Here is a 12,683-nt window from a genome sequence, read left to right on the forward strand (position 1 = left end):
AAGGTGAAATAATCATAATGCAAATGAGATGGGAACTGCAGAAACATATTGGGCACTTTCTAAAACCTTTATGAACTGTTTTCTCCATGGCACAAAGGTACAAGATAATGTAACAGAGTATCAAGTTTAGGGAATAGTTTAGGAATAGTTTAGGATTTAAGGGGTGTGACTGGGCAACCATTGGTTACTGCACTTCCATGACCTTCAGCTGCAGGCCTGGCCTTTTTGTGACTATGCACAGCTGGTGCAAAATACAGTCAACGTGTAGTTGCTCTCTTTATACCGCCATCTAGCCTGGTAGCTACATGGACTCTGTAAAAAACTAAGCAATCAAACACTTTCTCTAATATAGACTTTTTTATATTTTGGAGAATAAAAATAGAGCAATGGAAAAGCTAATTATCTAATAACAGCTTCATAATTATCATTTCTAGCTTGCTTCATTTTTAGGACTAAAACCTAGTTTTAATTGGTGGTTCTCAATTTATTTGCATTGCAATATTATAACAATGATAGTTTTCAATTAATGGGTGATATTTTTAAGGAAGTGCTAGCCTATTGTTCAGGCTGTTTTCTTCATTGCCAAAATATGGGTATATATATTTATTAATAATATTATTATTATGTATTATTTATCATGCTTATTATTGTAGTGCATTAGGGCTAACTAAAATGTGGTCCTATTGCCCTAGGCACTGAAAAACCCACAGTAATAAACTGTTCCTGTCCAGAGAACTTTATGGTCCAGATAGATGTAGGGGCAGCAACAGCACAAGTCGTGTGAGCAGTCTGATGCTGAAAAATGTCATGTTAAGTTTTGTTTGAGGGCATGAAAATGGAAATAGGCTAGCTGGAAAGAAAAGGAAGTGAGATTATGAGAAGAGGGCAAGGAAGGAGACAGTAAGAAGTCAGGGCAGTTGCTTAATGAAACTGAGGTGGAATATAAGGGGGAAGATTGGTGCAGATAGCCACTTAGCACAAGTCAGAAAAAGTCCAGGTAAAACCATAGAAATGTCTCTCAACCCCTGAAATTCCTGGTTCTGTTGCTTCAGAAATTGTTCCTGCTCTCTGGTGTCTCTGGCTGGTTCCTCTATACAGCTTTTTCCCCAATGCCAGAGGCAGAGAAAAGAGAGGCATTATGTTTTGCTTTTTTTGTTTCTACAGTTGTATATTCCTATGTACCAAAAATCCTGCTAGTAATATAAACCACCTCTCCCACTGTTTAGATAATATTTTTCTATCCTTATGCATTTAAAGTTTTTATCTGACCTCAGAGGAATTTTGTAAGAGACAAGAGAATTACTTTGAAGTCTAGTACTTATTTAAAATGTAAAGGTCCAGTTAAAAGTATAGAAGTGTCTCTCAGCCCCTGAAATCTTCTTCCTTGCCCTTACTAATGATACTTATATTCACAAAAAACTTTCAGCGTTCTTAAAGTCAACTGCCTCAGCTTTTGGTTGCCTACAAAAAAAGACTATGGACAAGATAGATGGTTAAAGTGTCTACAAAATGTTGTGTTTATAATGCTGTTGTGCTCCCTTATCTTCTATACTCATTAGAGATCTGCCCTCTTTATGATCGGCATATCAGAAAACTTAACTGCCTGCAATAATACCACCTATGCAGCATCATGGGACTCAAATGGTCTGACAAAATCACCAACAATGAAGTACTATGACCAGCAGCCATGCCACGTGTGGAAGCCATGCTAGCACAGAGGTAAAGGACTTAAGTCAGCTATATCATGGACAGCAACGGACTGCCTAAGAGAGTCAGTGAACTGTACAGTGAACCTGTACAGTGAACTTGAAAAAGGCAGTAGCAAGGTTGGCCATCACAAATTCTGCTACAAGGACTGTATTATGTGACTCACACAGTCTGCTGTATTTATTGTCTTGGGGGGGTATGGCCCATGATAGGTGAACTTGGCACTCCGCTAAGAAGGAAGCAGAATGAGCAACAGAACATCATTGTGCCACCTTGGCCAACAGTAGGAGGGAACATAGACATCCGTTTGCTCTGGGACATTTCCTAAACCCTACATGTGGAAACTGACTTCCAGTACCAGTAGCAGTCATTATTATTATTACTTATTTAAAATTATCTAAGACACCTTGTTAACCAATATTCTGCTATCAGCACTTTATACAAAACCTCTCTTATAACCATGCAGGTTTGCTGAACTGAAATTCCTGATACAAGGTCCTGATCCAGCTCCCAGGGAAGTCACTGGAAAAAACTACAGATTTCATCAGGAGCTGGATTTGCTCCATAATTCATTGGCCATAGAAAATTGTTTTGCTAATGCTGAATTTCTCCTTATATAAAAAACACAGGCACTAATGAGAAACAGGCTATAATGGGGGGGAGAGAGTATATACTATACATATACAGCACTTAATTAAACCCATCAGTCTGTATTGTCATAAAGCATTTCCCAGTGTAAGTGTTGTTCAAATTGCTCATAAGGGATTTAGATTTTTTACATCCCACACAAAACTATCCCAGCTGTTCTATATACTGTATCTTACTGTAGTTGTTACTATGTGTAGGCAGGGGTAATTAACCTAAAGAGCATTATATTTCACTGCCAAATGTTAAATGTCACTATTATAAATTCCTTAATATAAACAACATGTTTAGAAACAGTGGGAGGGATAGAGATGGAGTATGATTTGAAAAGATATTACACTGAGGGACTGAATAGCCTAGGCAATTGTTACTAGGTACCTTAAAGTCATCTTTTCAAATTCTGTAGTGTCTGACAAATCAGTAGTATCCAACTGTGCTGGAAGGTACCTTAAGGTTTAATGCTGTAGATTGCGGTACACAGCAAAGCAGTATTGACTTTTCTTAGACACACCCAGAGGTGATTCAGAAAGGGCCATATTCAAAAACCCTTGTTCAGTCTTTGTTTCAAAGATTATTTAAAACCCAGAATATCTGTTAAGTGAGAAACTCCAGTATTTCACATTCACTGGTGAACGATGATGATGCTTGCTATGATTTTAATGACAACTTCAGTAAGAATCAGTAGTCAGCATTGCTGGGGTGGTTTTGTGTGGGACTTTGTACTTACATATATTTATCAAACCAAGTAACAATGAAAGAGAGACATGTATAATTGCCCAAAGAAAGAAAATGTCAGACAAAATTTTTACCAGGAGATAAAAAGGACCTACTTCAGCTTCATTTTTCATAACTGAAGCAGAGGAACGTTTTTCCTGACTCCCACGATAGTGTAACTACGGGGGTTTAGGGAGGCAACCAGGGAAGCAGCCCCAGATCTTGCCTCTATTGGAGGGTGAGGGGGTAGAAAAAATAGCCATGACCTCAGCGGCAGCTGATCATGCCATTGCAATTGACATCATGGTAACTAGGGTTACGCTGGTCACTGTGCAACTGAACTAGGCATGGGACAGCCCAGCTACACCTCCACTGGGGAACTTCCAGTGCAACTCTTGGAAAATTCATTGGGAGTTTCCTAAACAGCAAAGGACAATGTGACAAGCTCCCAAATTTGAAGGACAATATAGAGAGCTTACCAGAGCTCAGGGAATCCAGGAACAATGAGAGTCCTGGATCAAGACAAGGTTCTCCAAGTTTCCAGGCTCCTTGATGTTGAGTCAGGAGCCTTGATCTTCACAACATCTACTAGAATTGAAACCCCTGTGGCTTCCAGGTTCCTGATTCTGCACAGAGATTCAGGAAGCCCTGTGGTTCCTGACTGCAAGGTAGTCAGTTTGATGGTGCCACCTCAGAGCAGTGGACCTAGAAGGTCCAGTCTCTTCCAGAAACCCATGATGTAAGATGCACAAAATGTGTCAAAACTGAGATATCTTGCTTGTACCAATTTGTCACGGATCCTCATCTTTCAAGGGACAGCTCTGCCTAGAAACTCCCCAAAAAGCCTTGTTTGGTCTCCCACTTGCAGGACCCCCTAAAGCCTGCCCTGGCATGGCTTTTATAGTGGTAAGCCTCTGGCTTTGAGAACCTAGCTCTTCTCTGATGTATGCTTAGTGTTTTCAGTGCTAAGGTATCTGATGATACAGATATTTAATAGTCTTTCTGAAGATTTTTCACTCTTGTCAAAAAAAAAAAAAAAAAAGCAAAACTTCAGAGGGCATCTGACCAGAAGGCATGGAATATAGGGAAAAGAAAGAGGATTGAAAGAAAGAGAAGGGAGGAAGGAAAACTAAGATAAAAGAAGAAAAAGACGCTTCTGAGACTAAAGCACTCTACTCAGAGTGCTTTTTGAGAGGCTCTGGGCTGCTAGTCCACACAAAATAAAACTCTTGACTAATAGCTAAAATACTTGATATTTCACATTCCACTTGTATCTTTGTCCTGATGGAAGATTAGGACTTCTTTATCAGCTCCATCATGTTGGAGTTTTATGTGGCCCTATTTAATTTTTTTCAACTGCAAACCATGAGGCTTGGGTTTGACCAAGCCCTATGTCTATGCCAGGCATTATAATGGAAACCGAATTGAGCTTATGATCTCTTCCCTCCCATATGCTCATGTTGAAGCTTATGGATGGCTTTCAAGAACAGATTTCTGCCCTCAAGCCAAGAGTTATCATCAGTTCCCTTTTCACAGCTTTTTGAGCACAAAAAGGCCAGTACAAATCACAGATACTTTTGAAAGGAGCCCACAATTCAATGTCTTTCCTTGGGGTTTTTTAGTTTTTTTCCTATTTCATTTATTAACATTCCTACTGCAGTCAGGATTTTGAAAATGAGGATCCTGGATTGTGACAACACATGTAATTATAACTGTGAATCTTTCACTGAAAAAATGCAAATGCATTGCTTTGTATTTATTCATCTGGAGAAGAAGCTTTACCCAGCTTCAAGACAATTATTTAACAGACACAAAACTGTCTAACTACTTCATCTCATTTCTCCAACTGTCAAATATCTTCACTGTCGTTTTTCGTTTTTAGAGCACGTCCTTATTTGCTGAAAGTGTCTAATATGGATAGAATTTATGTCCTTTATATCACAGATGGTAAAAGTGAACACATTTTCTGGGCTGAGTTTGGAAAAATGTGAAACTATTGACTGTAATTTAACTATAATATCTCTGGTAAACTTAGCATATTGATTTTATATAAAAGATGCCCTAAAATGCATTTCATAGTCTATCACTATAGACAAATTATTATTGGAAATACTAATGCTTTTACAAAGGTCATAAACTAATATTTATGGGATGTAATTAAGGGGATAATGCAGTAAGGTGCAGCATTTAATAAAATGTTAGAGATTCCCAGTTACATTAGCTGCATGCAAAATATTGGCATCTAAGGCTATTCCTTTCTAGTGAATTTTAACCTTTTTACATTTAAAGATTAGTTCAATAGTTTTCAATGTTCTTTTAATCTTTAACTTGCTGCCCTAAACCCACACTGAGCTTCTGGGAGGAGCCCATCAGCAAGTGGAAAGAGATGGTTCAGGAGATTTAAATTATCTTTCCTGTGGTGGACAGCAAGGTTATCCCTCTGCAAGTTCCACAGTTGGACTTGTCTCCTTTCTTGAAGACAGTCACACTCGTGGCATATCTGAAGTCATTTAAGATTTCTTCATCATTCCAATTCCATATCAGCTGTGATATGAGCTCCTCTCCCCCCTGGTTTGAAGATTTAGGTGGGGATTCCATCAGGTCCAGATGCCTTGCCATTCTTCATCTGCTTGATGGCTTCCTCGCCGTTATCAAGGGTTGGAGGGATTCCAAGATCATCTGTAACTTGTTGTTGGGGATGAAGTTGAGAACACTATCAGAAACAACTGAGTCTTAATTGAGAAGATCTTCAAAATGCTCCTTCCAACACATATTTATGGCTCCCCTTTCTTTGATCAGGTCTCTTAGAATCATAGAAAATGAGGGTTGGGAGGGACCTCAGGAAGTCATCTAGTCCAAAACCCTGCTCAGAGCAGGACCATCCCTAAATATATCATCCCAAAAAAGGCTTTGTCTAGCCAGGTCTTAAAAAACTCCAAGGATGGAGACTCCACTGCCTCTCTGGGTAATTTGTTCCAGTGTTTTACTCAGATCTTCCATCCTTAGGTCCCAAGGAGGTTGAGTCCTGAGTACTCAGACCATAGATTACTTTGGTAGCATTGAAAAAAACTATGCACATCATGGATGTCAGCAAGATATTGTATCTCCTTTACCATCCCTTCCCAACATCTGTTCTTCATATTGCAGGTCCTCCTCTGGACCTCTGCCTTGGCTTGTTGGAGATTTAATTTATTTTGCTTGGAGTTGAAGTTGCTCTGATGAGCACAACAGACCTTGTTCTTGTGTTTGATCAACACTTGGATTTCCTGATCATTCTCATCAAACCAGTCTTGATGTTTCCTGGTAGAGAATCCAAGTGTCTCTTTGCAGGCAATGATGATGGTGAACTTGGAAGTCACCAGAAGCACTGCTGACATTCTTGTATTATTGTTGATTGGAATTCACCAATTTCATTGAGGCAAAGGTGGAAGACGTCTCTCTGGATTGAGGCACAATTGACATGATCTTCACAGCTCACCAGCTGCAGGAAAAATGCTGGAAACAACATAAACAAAACAAAAATAAACCTCTCAACATGGCTTTCTTTGACTTCATGAAAGACTTCATCTCTGTGAACTGAGAAGCACTGTGAAGAATCCTTCTGAAGTATGGATGCCTACTGAAATGTGTCACTACCCTTTGCCTGCTCCATAAAGGTATGCGAGCAGTATTTCTCAGTAGCAGATCTGTCACAGACTCCTTTGAGGTTAAGACAGGAATTAAGCAAGGCTGCAACATTGCTTCAATGCTCTTCTCAATATTCTTTGCTGCAATGCTAAATCTGACCATGAACAAGCTTCCAGATGGAGATGACCTAAACCACTGAATGGATGGTATGCTGTTTAATCTCAACCAACTCCAAGCCAAATCCAAGATGACCCCAACCTCAATCATCGAGTTCCAGTATGCTGATAATGCTGTGGTCTGTGCTCACTAGGAGGCAGCCTTTCAGGCAATTGTCAGAGTCTTTATCAAGGCATACAAGAAAATGGGACTGATGATTAACACTCAGAAGACTAGGGTCCTCTATCAGCAAGCTCTTAATAAGCAGTCCCCAGCTACACTAAGTCAGATTCACAGTGGACCTCTGAAGAACATTGAGTATTCCCCATACCTTGGAAGCCACCTCTTACGAAGGCTGACATCAATGAAGAAATCCAACATTGCCTCAAATGTGCAAGCACAGCCTTCAGAGGCCTCAGGAAACAAATTCAATGAACCCAACATCAGATCTGGAACCAAGCTCATTGTTTATCAAGCAGTTATCATCCCCACCTTCCTGTACGGAGCTGAAATGCGAACAATGTACAAGAAACACCTCAAGTCATTGGAGGAGCACAATCAACACTGTGTATGGAAAATCTCTCAAAGATAGACACATCAACATTAGTATCCTTTAACAAGCAAACAACAAAAGCATCAAGGCGATGATCATCCAACATCAACTTTGCTGGGCTGCATCATCCATATGTCTGACTCTACACTCCCAAAGAAAGTTTTATTCTCCCAACTCAGTCAAGGTGTGCTCTCAAAAGGAGGGCAGAGAAAATACTTCAAGGACATCCTCAAGGCCACCTTAAAAAAAATGGAACTTCAGCATCAGCTTGTGGAAGACTATTGGCCAGGACTACCTCAAACAGAAGAAGAGTTTGCTGCAAGGATCTCAGTACTTTGAAACCTGATGATGACAACAGGAGATAGAAAAGTGGGGGTGGGAGAAACAACATGCCATGGATTGAATAAAAAATCCAGAGCCACTGAACCCATGTTGAAAACATGTGTCTGAGTTGCAACAGAATCTGTCAATCCCAAATCAGTCTTGTCAGCCATCTTTGGACCCATAGATAAGACAATCATAGAAAACAATCATCTTAACCTGTGAGGGATTGCTGAAGAAGTAACTGTAATTAATGCATTTAAAGTAAAATTAATCTTTTGAGCTTATATGTAGGGACCTACCAAAGTCATGGCTGAAGTAGAGTGCATGGCAGCTCCTTTAATCTTGTATGTTCCCCCACTCACACCTTTCCCTTTGCCCCCCACCCCTTGCTGCTGATTAGAGGAGGACCCTGCCGCTCCCTCCTGATCATCAGGGAAGCTAAAACTGCGGGTGTAAACATGGCGCCATTTTTTGCCTCCCCACCAGTCAGCAGCAACGAGCAGGGCTGTTCGGAGCCCCTCAGTCAATAAGTGGCAGGAGGCAAAAACGGTGCCTTATTTAAAACTGCCATTTTCACCTCCCTGAAAAATAGGAGCAAGCCCCTCCACCAGTTAGTGGGGGGAGGGCACAGGGGAACCTGCAAGATTAAAGGAGACACAGCACACCCCACTTCTACCACGAATTTGCTTGGTTCCTACTTATATGTGACACATTTCTACACATTGGGCACATCTATAAGTGCGCTCCACTGCTTAGTTAGTACTAGCACAGCCATTTAGTACTTGCTGCTAAAGTGAATGCATTTGATACAATTGCTAAGGCAAGTACTAAATGACTGTGCAGTACCCACCGGTGCTGTGCAGTCCTGGTGGCGCACAGGTCATTTCTGACCCTACCGCTTAGTAGCAATGAGCTCATCAGGCAAATCAGCCTATGCAGGGCCCTGCCCTCACCCCTACCCCTGCCCTGATCCCATGCGCCCTGGATGTGAAGAAGCTGCTGCCGCCATTGGTGGCATCACCTGTGGCAGTGGGGAAGGGAGGTAGCAAGCAGCTGGATGTGAAGCTAGTGGCAGTTGCACAGAGTCACCACAGCCACTCTGCCCAGCTCCATGAGGCCCCCCAAAGGACGGGGCCCGGGGTGGTCACGCCGATTCACTCCCCCAACCCCCCCGGACAGCCCTGGCCAGAGTGACAAGTAACACTAAGCCAGGCAGAATCTCATGTAGATGCTCCTAGTTATTACAAATAACTAAAGCTGTAGCTTCAGCACTGAATTTCAAGACCTCACTCTTGAAAACCTTGCAGAAATGATCTTTATTCAAGCACTAGTGATACTAGATAGGAAGCATTCAATAAAGCAAACATCGACATTCCCTGTTTAAACCTCAGCCTTTGCCAAAAACTGGGGGGAGGGGGGGAGAAGAAAAGAACTAAAGGCTTGATTCAGCAAAATACTGAGCGCTTCTGCTAGATGATGAGTGCTCTCACTGACATCAGTGAGATTGGAGGGCTGTGATAAATATGCATACAACTGGTATATTATTCATCTACTTGACATCATCACGTGCAAAATAGTGTTTCTAACAGGATGTGGTATTAGTTAACAAGGAAATCTATATGGAACTCATGCCTAAATGGAAGCCTGTTTGTCTATATTAAAAAAAAAAAAAAGGAAACCAAAACTATTGCTTAAGAATACTATTACTCTAGGTATCATGAAAGAATCAAGCCTTTCTTGTTAATACCCTGGCCTTTTAGGGTATGTGCAGATGTCTGTCACATCCAATCTCCAATTGGATGTGTAGAATCTACAATCTACGTGGTTTGCTTTAAGATTTATCATCATAGATCAGGAGTAGTATGTGTAGATGTTTGCAGGTGCCAGACACCAAGACAAGAAACCAGGGTGAATAACTCAGAGTGAGGAGAGGGGTAGGTGAGATCAGGTGGGCTGGAGGGTTGGCTGGGGGAGAGGGTTGTCTGTCCATAGGTGGAAGGTCAGGGACTAAAATAGCCTGGTCAGTGGGGTAGAAAGAATGCAGCCCCAGAGATGAGGCGTGTGGCTAAGCTTTCCCAGTCCCAGAGCTGCACTCCAGACATATGCAGACATCTGATGAATCCAGCTAACCTGAGCCTGATCTAAGTTAGTTCACCTGCTCAGGGAGTTTTAGATCAACCTAACCCTAATTCAGTCAATCTAAATGTGACATACATCTGCACATACACTAACTGACCTCCATATTTTGGACTCCCTAAAAGTTAGTAGACGTTCCACTTGAACTCAAAGTAGAGGCTTGTGATGAAGGAGAATTAAGTTCTGTTGCCCCTGTTGTTATGCCGTGTACCAACAATCAAGAAGTGCTGCATTGGCAATCATTTGATAGGACTGTCTTCTGAGAAAGTAAACAGTTAGAAGAAGATTATGCAAAATGCAAATGTGAGTTAGGTATCTGATTTCAACCAACTTCTCACAGGAATTTGACATCCATAACTGCCATTTGTGATTTTGCAAATCTAATTTTTTCTGACTTCTCCCTGGACTCTGTGACAAGAACTTAAGCTTTTTCCTTAAACAACAGAGTTACTATAGATATTGATGCCTTCATACCCAGACAGTCACCCATTTATCTGAGATTACACTGTTTGATTGAGTGACCAATTCTTTTGCATTGTGCCTGCTTAAAAATCAATACAAGATTCAGGAAGGTGCATTTTAAGTTCTGTGTTTCCAATTTTAATATGTCCTTCAATAAAGGATTTTTTAAACAACGGTGACCTCAGTGCCAATGGTGCATATCTGATTTTCTCTATACATTAAAGAATAGTTTTTCATTAGCAGTATTTATGCCATGCATGTGTTTAAATGCTTTGGAAGACTGAGGCTTCACCATTTTCTCAATGTTTAAACTTGAGCCTAATTCAGTTATATTAGCAACTTTTAGGGAGAAAAAAGCTGAAGTCAACAGGGTTCTTTGCTTTCATGCTGTATATATTTATGCTAGAACATAGGCACTGACATTTCATTCTTAGCTGTTGTCATACAATGCTGCCTAGCAAATCAAATGTAGCAATTAAAAATGTTTTGGAACTGCAACTCCCACTCCATAAATTACCACAATCTTTTGTTACAGAACAACCAAGTAAACTTTCTGTTTGTGCTTAAAGTATTCACAGCTTCATCTGATGTCCTGCAGTGTCTTCTTCAAAGGTCACACCACTGTTTTCGATTCACACATTTGATTAAAAATATAAGAATCGCTGTGTCCTGGGAAATGATCTGCAGTAAAAATAGATCAAACTACCTGCTGTTTCCAGAATAGACCAGGTTACTGCCTCTTTATCCCATTTTGTCAGAGAAAAGAGAAAAACATGCATTTCTACAGAAATTATATGGCTGAACCCCAAAATTATATAAATGTGAGTGTTTATTGTTTTTCTTTTTTTCCCTTTCTTTTCCTTTTTTTTAATGAAACACAAGACCTATAGCTAAACAAGAATATGTCCAAATATGTTCAATTAACATTCAGGCTTGCCACAGTCTGAGAAAACTAAGAAACTGAAAACTAGAGGCAATATTTATTCTTTCGTAGTTCGATTTTAACTCAGTTATTAGGCTGAATTCTGTTCTTATTCACACAACCCTGCAACAGCTTTTTTCTGCATTTGGCTTTGACTACATTGTTTTAACTTTCCTAACACTGATTTATACCCCACCATACAAATATTCAATTGTAAAAGATACTATTCTGAGTTAGACTGTCACATTTTTTTTTCCCTCTCTTAGTTACAAGATCAGGTTTATAAAATACACAATAGGCACCAGATAGATAGATAGATAGGTAGAATAAAATATCTATCCCTAGTATCTATAATGCATTCACTTCAGGATATAATATCCAAAAACCATTCATTATGGAAAAAATGGGGGGACTTCCGTGAGTTCCCAGCTCCCACTGTCTCCCTCAGCCCCCCTGATTGCTCCCCAGCCTTCCCAATCATTCCCCCCACCCCACCATAGCTTCCCCACTTGGACTCAGCACTGGGGAAAAAAAACAAAAAACCCCACTCACCTGCACTGTAGCAGCAGCTGTCAGGGCCACTGGGGCTCCGTGGCCGAGCCCCTGTGCATGGCCTGGAGCAGCAGGGGGCTTTGGGGAGTGCCCCAGCCGCCTGGCACTGTCAGATCACATGGGTATTGCACGGCTTAGCAGGGCACCCTGCAGCACTGTGCGCTGTCTGGGCTTTTGGGGCAGCTCCAGCTGTCACCTGGAGCTTGGCACCACTCAGCCACAGCAGTCCCAAGCTCCCAGATTGCTTATGGTGCCACATGGTGCCCTGCCGAGTCGTGCTGCACCTGTGCAATCTGACAGCGGCAGCATGGGTGCCAGGCAGCCATGGCCGATCCTCATTACCCCCTGCTGTCTCGTGCCTTGCAGGGGGGCTCTGCCATGAGTCCCCAGTGGTCCCGCCAGCTGCTGCTACAGCCAGTAAGTGCAGAGGAGTTGGGAGATTTTTTGGGGGGGGCGGGGGTTGAAAGCCCAGATGCTGCTGGGGCCGGGCAGGGCAGTGATCAGGGGAGCTGGGGGAGTGAATGGGGGATGGGGGAGAAGTGGGCCCTGTGTGTGGGGGGGTGGTATCCCCTGTGGGTGGGCATGTTGGGGGCTGTGGGCCCCTGTTGGGGGGCTGTAGGCTCTTTTTGGGGGGCTGTAGCCCCTGTTGGGAGCTCCCCCTATACGCCCACCTCTATACTCATAGTTCCCACACAATCCACCTACAAACCCCTCCCCCACGTACCTGGCCCTGTGGGTCATGAGTGAGGGGACTGGGTTGGGGGAAGGCTGTGGGTTGAGAGTGAGTGGCAAAAGCAGAGGTAGGGCACGGGCATATCAGTGGTTCTCTGTGCTGCACATCCTGGTGAGCGATGGGGGTAGGGGCAGCTCTGATTTTTCAAAAAT

Source organism: Crocodylus siamensis, chromosome 1, assembly GCF_052110815.1.
Source record: "Crocodylus siamensis isolate JL-2025a chromosome 1, ASM5211081v1, whole genome shotgun sequence".
NCBI classification, from domain to species: domain Eukaryota; kingdom Metazoa; phylum Chordata; order Crocodylia; family Crocodylidae; genus Crocodylus; species Crocodylus siamensis.